This window comes from Aquarana catesbeiana, linkage group LG03 (assembly GCF_042186555.1).
Source record: "Aquarana catesbeiana isolate 2022-GZ linkage group LG03, ASM4218655v1, whole genome shotgun sequence".
Lineage (NCBI taxonomy): Eukaryota > Metazoa > Chordata > Amphibia > Anura > Ranidae > Aquarana > Aquarana catesbeiana.
In genome coordinates, this window is record NC_133326.1 from 618,588,274 (window position 1) to 618,603,659 (window position 15,386).

The 15,386-nt window shown below is 44.3% G+C and overlaps 1 protein-coding gene across 1 annotated transcript in view; it reads left to right on the forward strand.

The window, feature by feature from the left end:
- Positions 1-7,506: 7,506 nt before the first annotated feature.
- Positions 7,507-15,386, forward strand: part of GPAT4 (glycerol-3-phosphate acyltransferase 4) — a 52,559-nt gene continuing 44,679 nt past the window's right edge. The window contains exon 1 of the mRNA XM_073622311.1: positions 7,507-7,611. The gene's annotated coding sequence lies outside the window, so the exon portion shown is untranslated. The remainder of the gene's footprint in view (positions 7,612-15,386) is intronic.

A 15,386-nucleotide genomic window follows, 5' to 3' on the forward strand; every position in this document is an offset into this window, starting at 1 on the left:
TTACCTCACTACAAAATTACACAATATTAAAAAAATAAAAATAAAGCGCCAAACATGAGAATGTGGAATAGTTGTGGCTGCAACTGGGGTTTAATTTGACTTTAACTTTTATTAACTCATAAAACATGACTATTAAAGAGTAACTCCACTTTTGTTGGAAAAAAATGATACAGCGTATACAATTGCGACGCAAGTCATATTGTGAATGAATGTTATTAAAAATCACCTTAACTTTTCAATCATCAGCTCTGTAATTTTCTGTAAAATGCAATGTAGTATGGCAACCTGGAGGTGTTCTATACATAAAATGTGTACAGAACGCCCCCCAGATATGTCATTTCCTGCTTATGTGATTGGCTCATTGATTTTCCCAGAAGTCTGCACTAAGATACAAGTCAGAATTCAGGCATCCCCTGCAACAGAAATGTAATGTTTGGTGAGATACTCCCAATAGAAAATCATGTCTACAGGGATGCTGACCCTGCCACTTTCCACATTAGAGGCCTGCTGGTGGAGCAGCTGGTTGATAATTATGAAACTACTCCCGTTAGCCTCACTTGGCACATGGGTACATACAAACACACAGGGATTTCTTCAGAATAATAAAAGGTAGGAATCTGCAAGAAAGATTTTTAAAATCCTTGCAATGTACATAGATCACCCAGAGGAGAATGCTTTTTTTTTCTAAACAAAAGTGGAGTTACTCCTTAACTCTGTATAACCAATCTTAGGCTCAATTCACAAAGATTTAGCACAATAATAGGCATCCTTATTTTGTCTAATTTTCTAACTAATAATTGACTAATTTTCAAACTGTATTGGACTTAGCTGAAATTAGGACATTTAGACTGATTTCAGACAGGGCACTCCATGTGGATGGACAGGCATCCTCTTAGTGATCTTCCCACTGGCAATTTTAGCTTGGGCATCCTCCGGACTCATCTCTAGCTAAACTCTGAACATGCTCTCTTTTTTTTTCAACATCTAAACATTCAGACGGAGTTCTAGGAACTGTATTTGACTATATAACCCCATGCAAAACTCTGGTGGGTGTAACAAAATGTCCACTTACCCCTTCTCACTGTATACTTACTGTGGACGGGTGCGGGGTGTAGCAAGATGGCGGCGACGAAACATCACTTCCATTACTCATTCTGACGTGTCGCCTAATCTGATGGAACACCCGCATAGCAATCGGTTTTCTATGGGGGCACAGAGGGGTGAAGCCAGGAGCACTGCCGGGGAACTCAAAATGAGAAAGTTTGGGCTGCTCTGTGCAAAACCATTGCACAGAGCAGGTATGTATACGATGTTTGTTATGTAAAGAAAAAAAATGTAAGTTTGCAATCACTTTATGGGAATTGTCCCTTTACAAACTCCATCATTCTTCTCAGGGAAGACAGTTGTCTGACTGGAAACTGAAGATCTCTGAGATCTCTGGCAGCCATCTTGATGAGGCACACATATAAATAGGGTGACCTGCGTCATTTGGACATGCCTGTGAGCGGGTGGTAGGCCAGCGACAGGAACTCACTGGATAGAGAAACAGAACAGGGAAAGTTTCCTGATGAGAAGGGACAGAAAAGGACAACTCCTGTGGTGTAGGTACTACTCGGTGACCAGAATAGAAGTGTGAGGTTTCCTCAGACAGTGAATTCAGTGCCGCCTTGGTACATCACAATGCTGCCACCCCTCCAGCGAAAGCCATCCTCCGATAGTACAAGCCATAGCCTGATAACACAATTCTTGGCTTGCCTTACATCAGTGCCTTCTGATGTAACTGTTAACCTGTACCAATTAATCCAAGGTAATTCACAGCAATATAACAATTGTTTTGAGGGTCTTCTCGCATCCAGGACTGGTCTAGGTGACCAGGTCGCTTTGAGTGCAATATGCTGTGCCTTATTGCTGATGTTGTTTGAGAGTATAAATCTATTTTTTTAACACAATAAAATTAATCACAAAAGGTAATGCGCTAGGCTGATGCGCCCTCTGTTCCTTATTTTTCAGTATTTCTTCTGGGTCTCCCCAGCCCGTTATGGGCAACAAAGCCTGTGCCAGTCTCTGAACAGCTGAGGACTTAGGACTTACATTTGCCAGTACACCTCTCTTGACTGCAGGAGATTGGTCTTTTGTGTTTGGATCCTAGTCTGAACTCATGTAAGCAATCCTGCCAGGAAGCTGTCACTGTCCTTGGTCAATCATAAGTAGACTAGGCATGAATATGATTGGCCAAGGACATGACAGCCTCCTGGTGAGACTGATCGAGTGGGTTTGGTAAATATGACATATTTACTGACCCTTATGCTCTCCATTCTGACACCGATCCTCCTGTGCCCCGCTGCAGCCAGCAGGAGTAGGGGAGGAGAAGCGGGAAGTGCTTTGGGAAAGGGGGGCACAAGGGGGGTGATTGGAGCAGTGTGGGTGGTGAAGGGGGTTGCAAAAACTCAGCCTGATCCCCCTGTGGCTCCCCCTTCAGGGCCACAGGGGGATAGTTTCAGTACTTGTCCCTGCTCTCCGATCACCCCCAAAACTTCTGTTTTGCTGCTTTAAAAAAAGTCCAAGAATTATTATGACATTGGGAACTCAGTGTCTTCATCCCAGAGTGTCGTCATCAGAGGTTTTGACATACGGGAGTGCCTGTTTTGTGGCACCAGAGTGTGAATCTGTAGCGTTTTCTGGGATTTATGACACGTTGTCACTCTTTCTGTCCATGCGAGTGTAACGTTTTATTTTTTAATAAAAAGTTTTTAAGCGGTACTTCATTATTGTTAGCCTCTTTTTCCATGCATATGGGATTTCCATCCTGATTTATCCATCTGTGATCTGTATTCATATATGAGAAAACCAGTCCAGAGTGGATCATACAAAAGTGCTTTTAGATCTTCCATTAATCTTGGGAATCGATTATGATGGTGAGCTGCTCCCCTAGAGGATTAATCATTGGATTTTTTTTATTTCTACTTTATCAGCACAATAGTGTCAGGAAGATTTTCATTTGCATCTTGGGTGTCTAATCATGGACTTATAGATGGTTTATGGACTATATTTTATTTATGATGGATATTTTGCATATTTTTCTGGTATGATATTTACATGTTTATATTTGCACAAGTTTAAATAGGCACTTTGCTTTTCATTTGACATTGCATGTTTTTTATTTATCTTTGATTATTATTTTTATATGTTTAATATTTGGGAGCAGCACATGAACTTTGTATTAATTTAGTTTTTTGGTAAAGCGGAAGTAACCCTTTAGGCTGAGTTCACATTAGTGCGAATTGGTTGCGGGCTTTCGCCGCATCCAATTCGCATGTCAGGAGATTGTGACCGGCTCTCTATGGAGGCGGTTCACACATCTCCGAATTGCACAGGAATCCTCTGCATCTTCTGGTCCTTTTCAGGTCTGAATTCAGCCAAAAATTCAGACTGAAATCTGACCTAAAACAGTAAACAGGGACGCACCGAATCCCTGCTGTGAGCCGCTTCATGCAGCAGTGTGAACCCAGGCTTAAAGTGGAACTAAACCCATCAATTTAACAGTTTCCCAAAACAGTTAGTCTTCATGCACATTGGACATTTTTGACGCTGCTCTTAAAGAGGAAGTAAACCTTGATGGATTTTACTTCCTCTTTTGCTCCCTGCAAATTAAAAGCATAATGGGCTAGTATGCATCGCTGGTGACACTTACCCGCAAACAAATCCTGTGCTGTCCCCTGTGCAGGCCGCGTCCATTTTCGCCCCTCTTCCTTCCGGGGCTGCGGACTTTCGGCTCTGTGACTGGCCGGAGCCGCGTGACGTCATTTGCGCGCATGCGTGCGGGAGCCGTCAGTCATGGCACACGCTGAGGAAGAAACGGCACGGAGGTCCGTTTATTCACAGCGCAGGCGCTGATGACATCATCGACGCACTACAAGGGAAATACGTGTGCCGTTTAGGAGATATTTCCACTACCTATAGATAAGCTTTATTCTAGGCTTACCTATAGGTAAAAGTCAGGAAGGAGGGTTTACAACCACTTTAAAGTGGGAGTAAACTCCAATGCTTGACTTTTACCTATAGCTAAGGCTTACCTATAGATACAGTAAATATCTCCTAAACGATCTGTCAAAACATCAAATGGCTGGTGTGATAGCTGGTCACATGTACATCACGATGGCAACAGTAGCTCAAACAGAGGCTAAGATGGCAGCTTCCTTGGCTGGAGAGGATAGGATGGTTTATGGTTTAGCCAATGAAACTTTGGATGCTTTATTGAAGCTCCATGATATGTTGGTGATATATTCTCTGACTTGTGTGGATACCGGTTTCCAGCTGGTAGTTGCTACAATCTTCCAGTTGATTCAAAGCCATCTCCAGGAACGAACGTGTGCGATGGGAATATTCTGTTTGCTCGTAAAATCCTGGTTACGTTAAACAGGAACTTCAGTCCCTCATAATTTGGCCCTGCCCCCTCTCCAGCTCCGCCATCTTTAAAAATTTGGTGAGAGTGCAGATGCACCAAAAAGGGCACATCTGGGCACACACATGGAGGGGTTTCCTGCACATGCTCAGACACTCTGAGATACCAGACCTCATACCTTCACCGTCTTTGTGAATGCGTAGGAACCCCCCGTGCATGTGCAGATGAGTTGAAGGTGTTTGGTACGTCCCAGAGCCCTGTGCACATCTACGCATGCGACGTGCAAGCTTTCTCAGAGCGCCTGGGGATCGCAAAACATCATTCTCGCCCAAGCAAGAAAGCAGGAACCGCTGCCCTGCAGGGCAAAGAGTATCAGATACACCAAACAAAATACAAATCTTAATTGTGGAAGACAGAGGGGGAAGGAACCAGGTTCAAATAACCACTTGCTGGCTGCAATACATACTGTATATATAAGTTGTGGTTTGCAAGTGATTTACCGGGGTTAAGGCTGAAGCTATTAGCCAGAACCCTGTTTTTTTTTTTCCCAGCCAGTTTTCTCATGAAAGCAGTCTGAGCAGCTCATTAGCCACTGGATTGCTTTCAGAAGCAGCGGGAGGGGAGATCCCCCTTTTCCCACCGCTCGCTGGTGTTTGTCGGGCCTACCGTTTTTACCGGCGTGCCTAAGAAACAATCTGACAGTGCAGCCAGCTGGTCACAGAGGCGAACAGAGACCAGATTGTGACGTCTCTTCTGGTCTAGAGTGGAAGTAAACACATTTACATTTTTTTTTTTTTTAAACAAAAGATCTAAAAAAAATGTTTTCGAGCTTTTGCTTTTAAAGGTAAAGGAGAGATTTGGGGTCTTTTTGACTCTAAATCTCTCTATAAAGAGGACTTGCCTTATTTCTATTACAAGGGATGTTTACATTTCATGTAATAGGAATAAAAGTGATAAAAAACTTAAAGCGGTTGTATACCCGCTGTTTTTTTTTTTTTCCCTACACCTGCAAGGGAAAAGGCATAATGAGCTAGTATGCACCGCATACTAGCTCATTATGAGATACTTACCTTAGAACGAGGCGCTGGCATCTCACCCTGTCCACGCCGAGGGAGCTGACATTTCCCCTCGGCGCGTCTTCTGGGTATCGCGGCTCCGGCGCTGTGAGTGGCTGGAGCCGCGATGTCGTCACTTCTGTCTGACTTCTGTCCGGCAAGCTCCGGAGTTTGCCGGGCTGTCAGCCGAGAATCCCCTGTGCGCATGCGCCGTTGCAGTCAGCGGCTCATTGCGAGGGGAATATCTCCTAAACCGTACAGGTTTAGGAGATATTTTTTTAACCTACAGGTAAGCCTTATTATAGGTAAAAGTATATCTATATATATATATATAGGTAAAAGTATATCTATAGATATATCTATATATAAGTATAAAGGTATAGTAAAAGTTTAAAAAAAAAGGTATACAACCACTTTAAGGGACAGTGTAAAAAAAAAATAAAGAAAAAAAAAAAATAAAGTGCCCCCTCATCCCATTTGTGCTTGCGCGCAGAAGCTAATACATACGTAAGTCGTGCACACATATGTATGTACACCACACATGTGAAGTATCGCCGTAAACGTTAGCACGGGGGCAATAATTCTAGCGCTAGTTCTCCTCTGTAACTGTGAACAGGTAAACTGTAAAAAAAAATTAAGTGTCGCCTATGGAGATTTTGAAGTACTGTCGTTTGTTGTCATTCCACGAGCGTGTGCAATTTCAAAGCGTGACGTATAAGGTATCTATTTACTTGGTGTAACATCGGCTTTCATATTGTACAAAACAATTGGGTTATAATTGTGTTTTTTTTTTTAATTCATTAAAATATTGATTAAGGACTGGTTCACATTACATGTAGTCCAGTGCGTTTTTTTCTCAGTATCAAAAATGCATGGAAAGTAGGTTATATGGTTTCCAATGGCATAGTTCCCACCAGTGCAGTCAGTTCCAGGGCTTTTCAGTTCCAGCAAAAAAAAGTGGAACATGCTGCATTTTTCCTGCACTGGACCGTACTGGAACACATTAAGACGCATCAAAAATGCACTGGAATGCATTAAAAATGCACTGGATCCCAGTACAGTAAAAAAAAAAACAGGAAAAAAGGAAAAAAAGCATCTGGAAATGCATCAAAAGTGCACAAGAACACACCAAAAACGTATTAAAAAGGCGCATCCGGAAACTCATCTGGAACAGATTTGGAGTGTGTTTTTTTGGTGGGAACCAGCCCTTTAAACCTATAAGCCAGTGGTGGTGCATCCATAAAGGGCGCAGGAGCGCCGCCCCCTCTCTCCTGCACCGCTCTATCACCATAGATAGATTCATGCATTGCATAAATCTATCTATGGTCGCAGCTCACACCTCCTATTCAGGTGTCCGGACCCTTTTCGGGCGCCGGGCGCTGGAATTACAGAGGCGGGGGTGTTTTTTGAAAGCACCTGATTAGAGCCATAGGCTCTAATAGGCGCCCAAAAAGGTGAACAGCGGTGGCAATGCTGTGCGTTCGCTGTTCACTCAGCAGTGTGTTAGCAAAGCGAAGGAATTCGCTTTGCTAACACTGAACCGCCTCTCAGCCAATTAGGTGCTGGGGTCTGTTACCTGTAACCTGATTGGCTGGAACGTCAGGCGCTGTGATTGGACGCCTGATAGAGAGGACAGAAGAAGACATCGAGGAGCGTGCAGGACACCACCGCTGACCTGCTGCGAGACAGATAAGTGCCAGGCGATGCATACTGGTAGCATTTCATGGGGCACAGTAGCGGCAATTGATGGGCACACTGGCAGCAATTTATGGGCACAGTGGCTGCGCTTGATGGGCACAGTGGCTGCGCTTGATGGGCACAGTAGCTGCGTTTGATGGCACAGTGGCTGAAATTGATGTTTTTTTTTTCAGGTTGTTTGCGCCCCCCAAAAAATTGTGAGCACCAGCTGCCACTGCTATAAACAAAATGCCAGAAAAAGCATGGCCTTTCAAGTGGATAATTTAGTTTATTGGGTGATCTTCTTTGACACTGCTGCTTCAATACCAGCCACCAGATGGCGCTGCGTGCTAACTGTTGCGCACATGCGCTGTTGCTCCGGTTCGCTTTCCCATCTGCTGACTGTACGTCAGTGCGCGCTGACGTCTCCGGAACGCGCGAGGTCGGGAGGCGGGCAGACAACGGAGGCGAAAGGGGGTGAGTATGTCTTTATTGAGGGTGATGTAAGGGGGGGGGGGGGAGGAGGCCCCGCCGTGCCGTGACTGAGTGGAGGCGGGGGTGACGTAGACGGACTCGTAGGCCTCTCTTTATGTGTGTGTTCCGGCCGGCGGTGACGTCACGAAGTGCTCAGCTGGCCGGTCTGTACCCCCCCCCCCCCCCAACACCCACCTCTGTCACCGGAGGGGGGGGGGGGGGGGTACAGAACAATGTGAGGGAGGAGTCAGGAGGAAGGTCCAGCACTCAGGGTGTCCATAGACAGGAGATGTGTAATGTGTGCACCCCTCTGACACCCAACACCAGCCTGTCTTCAGTTCGAAGTCTGCCAGACTGTGTGTGTATATATGTATATATGTATATGTGTGTATATATATATATATATATATATATATATATGTATATATATTTGTATTATACAGTCTATAGGTGCCTTATGGTGGAACTAAAACCATCCATTTAACGGTTTCATGAACCGGTTACATACTTGCCGGTGTTCTGACGAGGAAGGTCCCCCCATCGCATAGTGTCCGCCCTGTACGGCGCAGGCGCAGCGCTTGCACAGTACGGAGGTCGGAGGACAAAGGTGATGCAGAAAGTCTCCGAACATGAACAGCTGTTCATGGGCTCTACGCGGCGCCTGCGCAATTAATAGTACATTCTGTCACACGCTCCCGCCTGCGCAGTATAGGGCGGACACTATCTGATGGGGGACATATTTCTCGACAGGACACCGGGATTGCTAACATTTGCTTGCACTCTCCACCAAACTGTCACACCATCCAATGGCTGGTGTCATAACTGATCACATGTGCAGCACCATGGCAACTACAAATCACAAAGAGGCTAAGATGGTAGCTTCCTTGGCTGAAAATGATAGGAGGGTTTAGTTCCGTTTAAAAGGAAAAAAAAAAACTTTGGTATAATCCCGCTCCCCCCCCAACCTCCCTTTACCCCCCTTGTTATCACCGGACGACTCATCAGCTGTCAGCGGGCTTCCTCACTGACAGCTGAATGTAAAAAAAAAAAAAAAATGCGGCAATGAAAAATAAACAGAAAAAGCAGCGTGGGGCCAAAATGAAAAAGAAACGGCATATGCCCCCCCCCCCCCCCCCCCCCCATCCATTCCAGTCCCTTATCCCACCATGCAGCCTGGCAGGCCAGGAAAGGGGCTCCCCCCCCCCCCCCCCCCGAACCATACCAGGCCACATGCCCTCAACATGGAGGGGATAAAAACACTTGAAAATCGATACTCGGGTGTGAACAGAGCCTTAGCGTGACCCACAAGAGAAGTATCACCAAAAAAGCTTTGGCTCTACTTCTTTTTTTAAAACTTCAGCTAACACTTTTTTCAAAGGTGAATTTCAATTTTGGATATTTTTTATATAGTTCCATTGATCCAGCTTGGACCAGTGTAACTATGCATCCACCATCACAAATCCATCACGCCTAAATACATCAATAGGTGACAGATAATGTATAGAATAACACATAAACATGGAATCCAGAGGTGTTGCACAATTAAATAAGTGATTAAAACGTCCACAGTGCTAACATATAACCAAAAGTAACCAAAGAATGTCCATCAAATGCTCAATTTCAATGTGATCTCTGCAGTGCTTCACCACCAATTCAGAGCTTTGCTTCTTACTAGAAAATTAGACCCCTGAAACCAGAAGGTCTAGCAGCAGGGGCGTTGCTAGGTCTACAAAAGATTTGGGGCTAGAGCCCATAGCAGCGTAGTAAAGAAAGTCATATGCTTGGGCGGGCATACACGTGTATACACTGTAATATACGTGTGTGTGTATATATCCCCAGAGAGCCCCCCACTTACATCAGGGTCCCCAGAGAGCCCCCCACTTACATCAGGGTCCCCAGACAGCCTCCCCTTGGGGACCCCTGCAGAGATTTATGGCTATGGGACCCAGATTCGGGGCTATAGCCCCAAAAGCCACCCCCCTAGCGACGCCACTGTCTTGCAGATCAAAATAAAAGGACTAGTCTCCACCATCCGAGGTCTCTTCACCAAATTAAAGGGGTTGTAAACCCTTGTGTTTTTCACCTTAATGCATCCTATGCATTAAGGTGAAAAAACTTCTGACACTGACCAGCCCCCCTGTTTTACATACCTGAGTCCATTCGTTCCCAAGGTGGAGACGCGCTCTACCTCTCTGCCCAGTGTCTCGGCTCTTGATTGGATAGATTGATACCAGCGCAACCATTGGCTCTCACTGCTGTCAATCAAATCCAATGTCGCTGGGGGGGCGGGGCCGAGTCCGGAACTTTGTGTCTATGAGCGCTTCTCCTAGGGGGTTTACCGATGCAGGGAGGAGCTGATAGTGCCGCCGGGGTCCCCTAGAAGAGGGGGATCGGGGCCACTCTGTGCAAAACGAACTGCACAGTGGAGGTAAGTATGATATATTTGTTATTTAAAAAAAAACTAGGGTTTTCGGGGCCACTCTGTGCAAAATGAACTGCACAGTGAAGGTAAGTATGATATATTTGTTATTTAAAAAAACATCACTCGGAGGGAGGGGGTGGGGATAAACCGTGTGTCTGTTAAAAATGTATGGCAGTGTAGTATCAGTAGTCCATTCACAATCAATGGGCTTCTCTAATATTACACATATTGATGTGCTATATAAAATGCAGGAATGTGTAATACAGTGCAGCAGTCTGCATGGGCCTGAAACTTGAGAAACCCTGTCCATTAGCTGAATCCTCAACGTTGGGTATTAGGCAGCGTAACCTTATTCCTAACACTGCTAACCACGTCTATTCTGGGTACTTACAGATAGAGAAAATTAATTTGTGGGAAGTATTTAGAATATAGTGCAGGGGCCTGGGATCAGAAAAGGGGGAAGAGGTTGCTAATGTCCTATTAAAAGCTGGGGAAAGGGATTGACAGTCTGTTCAAATGACAAAAAGCCGCACAGTCCTTCAGGATTTTTGTTCTGCCATTGACATGGTTTTCATCTATATTCAGTTTAAAGTAGTATGTGCTTGAAGTAAATTTAAAGTGTAAGTTCCCCTTTACAGAAACATCTGTAAGGTGAACTTACACAGGACCCCCTCCTCAACCCACACACCCCCCCCCTTCCCCAAAGCACGGCGATCTCCCATTCTGAGCCGTGCTATAGCCGCAACACGGGTCCAGAGCGTAGAAATCCCCCCCGGCTTTCACGCGTCTTCTTCCCCGGTGACAGGACAGGCTACGCGGGTGTAAGTTAAACAGATTTTTCTGTAAAAGCGAACTTGCCCTTTAAATTTTCAAGTTTCAATGCATATGCACATTGAAGTGTCACTAAACCCACATCATAGAAACTATCAATGAATGAAGTATTAAATGCTCTTCATACTCGGTCACTATGAGAAATTTATTTTCTGTATTCTGCAAAAAAATCTGGTTGATCCTGCTGTTCTCTATCTCCACCTTCTGTTCATGTCCCCAATTCAGCTATTTTGCAGCTGTGGTGGCCACTCTGCACATGCTCAGCTTTCAATGAGTTTCTATGCTGAGTATTTCCTCCCTATCACATCTGAGCAGCCCATGTGACTATAGAGTCACGCATGTGATTGTATACACAGTGGTAAATGAGAGCCCACTCCCTCCCTCCTCCTCCATGCCCACTAACCAGCTAAACACACTAGAGGTGGGATATTACATGTAAATGAATGGAGGCTTTACCTCCCTCTCATTCTAAGAGACAGGCTGGAGGGTTGTTGCCAAAAAATAATAAAGTTTTGATTTCAAATATATATTTGTATGACAATTTAAAACAGTTTATTGATATTATTTATTTTGTATTCCAAACACTTTTTATTTTTGTTTTGAACATGTGACCAGCAGCAGAGGACTAGAAGCTCCTCCTGCTTAGGTTTCCCTGCAGACAGGCTGGGAGAGATCTGGGTCATGTGACAGCTGTATATTGATTAGGAAAAAAGTAATTAGTAGTTTTGTGGTTTTTTTTTTTTATTAAATTAATTACAGGGGCATCATCCATATACAGAAATTGAAGGGACAATGTAACTTACACAGTGTGTGTTTAGTATCACTTTAAAGTGGCGTTCCAGCCTGTAAAAAAATTAAATTTAGCAGCTACAGATGCTGTAGCTGCTGACTTTTAATTTAACCTCCCTGGCGGTATGATTATTTCAGATTTTAGGTGCTGAAAGCGGTACAATTATTTTGCACAGAAATATGGCGTTTCATATTGTAGGCCTGTAATTCTTAGGAATAGTTCACTTAAATCTGTCCAAACAAGAGTCTAGTAGACATCCCGGGTATGATAAAGTTTGAAAAACGAAATAAAAAATTATAATATAATAAATAACTATAAATAATTAAAACACATAATAATATAATAATAATAAAAATTATATAATAATGTAATCAAATCAAAAACACTGAAATTTGCACAGTTGCAGAATTTTAGCTTTTATTACTTTTATTGTTTGATGACGGATCTCCCCACAAATCACTATCGCTCAATTCTGCAAGTGATTATAATTTATTATCGCTTTTTTCTAGCTGGTCTAAAACCACTTTTGATGTAAAGAGACAGTTTTGGTTGCTATGGACAATCTCCAGTTTCCTGGCAGAAAGAACAGTTTTATATATATAAAACTGCATGCAGGACACTGGGCAGACCACTAGGGACAAAGGGGATGTGTAGTTATTTGATACAGTACTGTAATCTGTAAGATTACAGTATGCTGTATCTATACTATGTGTTTCACTTTTGAATTTACCGCCGAACTCCGTCCCCGTGCGTCGCAACGCTCGCAGGGAACGGAGCTCGGCACTGTGAATCGAGCGAGACACAGCGGCTCGCCGATCACAGCGGGGAGACATCGCAGGAACCAGGGGACAAGGTAAGTAATCTCTTCCTGGATCCTGCGATGCAAGCCCGAGTCTGGCTCGGGGATACCGCTTTTGGTATGTAAAATCCACCCCGAGCCAGACTCGGGAATACCGCCAGGGGGGTTAAGGACACTTACCTGTCCTGGTATCCCGCGATGTTGGTACCCAAAGCCAATCCATCAATCGGCTCTGGTTGTAGGCGCTGGCATCTTCACTAAGGGAAACAGGCCTGCTTCTTACTGCGCATGCACGAGTCACGCTTCGCTTTCTGAATGGTCCTGCTGTCTTCTGGGACCTGTGTGTCTCTCAGAAGGCAGCGGAGGAGGGGTCGGAAATTTCGTAGATCGCTGCACAACAATTGCAGAGATCTTACCCGGAAGTGGGAGTGGGTACCTGGTTTTGACAGGTATCCGCTCCCCCCGAAAGGTGCAGAGGAGGGGGGGGGGAACAAACAAGTGGAGCTTCGCTTTAAGTGTTATATATTTGTGATTTTGCAAATAAAGAATCTTCTGATATTTTGTTAGCTTTGATAGCTAAGTTTCCCTTTTAAATAACATTGACTGTGCAGTCCTGGGGATAGATTAGGTAAAAAAAGAAAAAACTGCAGCTTTGAAAAATTCCATACCTCTAAGCCTTTTGCAGCACTCCTGAAGCGTGACTGAAAAACTCCCATTGTTACTATTCTCCTGTCCTGGTTGTAGCTCAGATATGCCACTGGAGTGTGCGTTCTCCTGGTACATAACATGCACAGTGCACTCACTCTCCCCGTTGCAGCAATGCAGAGCTCAGCCTTTAAATTACATTTATAAAATAACATTTCTTAAACCTGTCTAAGTACCAAGTGACAGCATTTTGAAATGTCCATGATATTTGTTTGGCTGTCAGGATGATCCTTGATCTCCTTACGTTCTGATGTTTCATATTGCTTTAGCCTGACAGCTAGGTTACAAAGCATTTTAAAGAAGAACGTCAGCAGTGTGTCTTCTTCATGTACTGCAGCCTGTTGCTGTGCAAAGATGGCTACAGACAAGTAATTGTAGTGCAGCAGGATTATTGACAGATCTGACTTTACAGTCAATGGTCAAATCTAAGAGCTCTGGACATCTGGTGTCCAAGCTTATCCTCCACAGTGTGGGGGAGGAGATTGAGAACAAACTGTAAAATGATGACAATACAATATGACAATGCAATCTTTTCCTGTTTTTTCAGCATCCTTTGGTCAAATCTGTGTAGTTTGTGGATCATTATTTCATTTATCAGTGATTTGGAGATTAGGTCAGGGACTCGTTAAAGCAGAATATGCAGTATTGTGCCTGCTTGTATGACCCATTCTAACGTACGACCCATTCTAACGTACGACCCATTCTAACGTACGACCCATTCTAACGTACGACCCATTCTAACGTACGACCCATTCTAACGTACGACCCATTCTAATTTGACTCTAGTGGTTGGCAAGTCAGTCAGCAGTGCACAGCCAGGTGGTGGCTGCCTCTAATCAGGGGAGCTGGTTTGTGGATCAAAGAACAGTGTAAGCCTGTGACTGGATGAGATGTTGGATACCCTCTCCGTTCAGCATCCACTGACTGAGGGCATGCATGCTGTGCAGTTATTATAGGTCCTCTATGCGAATCAGTCTTTGCATGTCCACTTGATAACTGAACTTCAGGCATGATCTGCTCTTCCACATTCACCTAAATTAAACTGGTTGCAAAGGCAGAATGTTTTTTTTAGCTTTAAAATATGGGTAGACTGATTATCAGTGGCCGATATTGACTTTTTTTGAAGAATCGGTAACAAACTTGCCGATATTACCAAAATTGGTTCAAGTGGTTGTACTGGGGTGATGCCTGCAGCTGCAGGCATCAGCCCAATACCCTTCTTTATAGCGGACGGTCGGCTTTCCTGTAATGACAATCGATGTGGCTAAGCAGCTGCTTGGCCATTATCACAAGCAGCGGAAGGGGTCGTCCTCCCTTCCCGTTGCTCTGCCGGGAGACCCGAGCTACTAACCAGCGCGTCCGCCGGGTGCCCGAAGACCCAAACAAAGCCAATTGCTTTGTTCGGGTCTCGGATCCAGTAACCTGGAAGAGATGTCATGACATCACTTCTGGATTACTGGCATCCTAAAGGCGCAGTTTTAAAAAAAATAGAAAGTATTCAAAAACGCTGATTTTGGCGTTTTGAATACTTTTAAATGCAGTGGAGGGGTTTGAGGTCTTATAGACCCCAGATCCCTCCATAAAGAGTACCTGTCACTGCCTATCACTGTCACAAGGGATGTTTACATTCCTTGTGACGGCAATAAAAGTGATAGAAAATATTTTTTAAAAAATGTAAAGAGACAGTGTAATTTTTTTTAAATGTACAGAATATTAAAGAATAAAAAATATTACAGAATATTAAAGGCAGCCGGAAAATCGGTATAGCATCTGGCCTGAAAAAACTATATCCAGATGAGGGTTTCCCCGCAGCTAATTGGCATGGTAGGAGATTGTGACTGGCTCTCTATGGAGCCGGTTCACATATCTCTGGTGCGAATTTGCACAGGGGTCCCGTGCGTCTCTTGATCCGTTTCAGCTCCACATTCAGTCTGAAATTGGACCTGAAGCGGTGAACAGGGACACATCGGACCCCTGCTGTGAGCCACATGCAGCAATAGTGTGAACCCAGCCTAAAGTGTTACTAATCTCAGGATCCTGCATTCACTATATCTGGTCTCCCACAGTACACAGAACATGGAAATGCAATAGTTGTAGTAAATATAAACTGCCTAATACCTTTTCTCATCAGCAGTATATAGCAGTATTATGACTCCTATTAGTGTCTGGTTAAAGCTTGTAGGTGGAGTTTTCATTCTACTCTGACTGCCCTATGAGGCTGCAGGACCCCT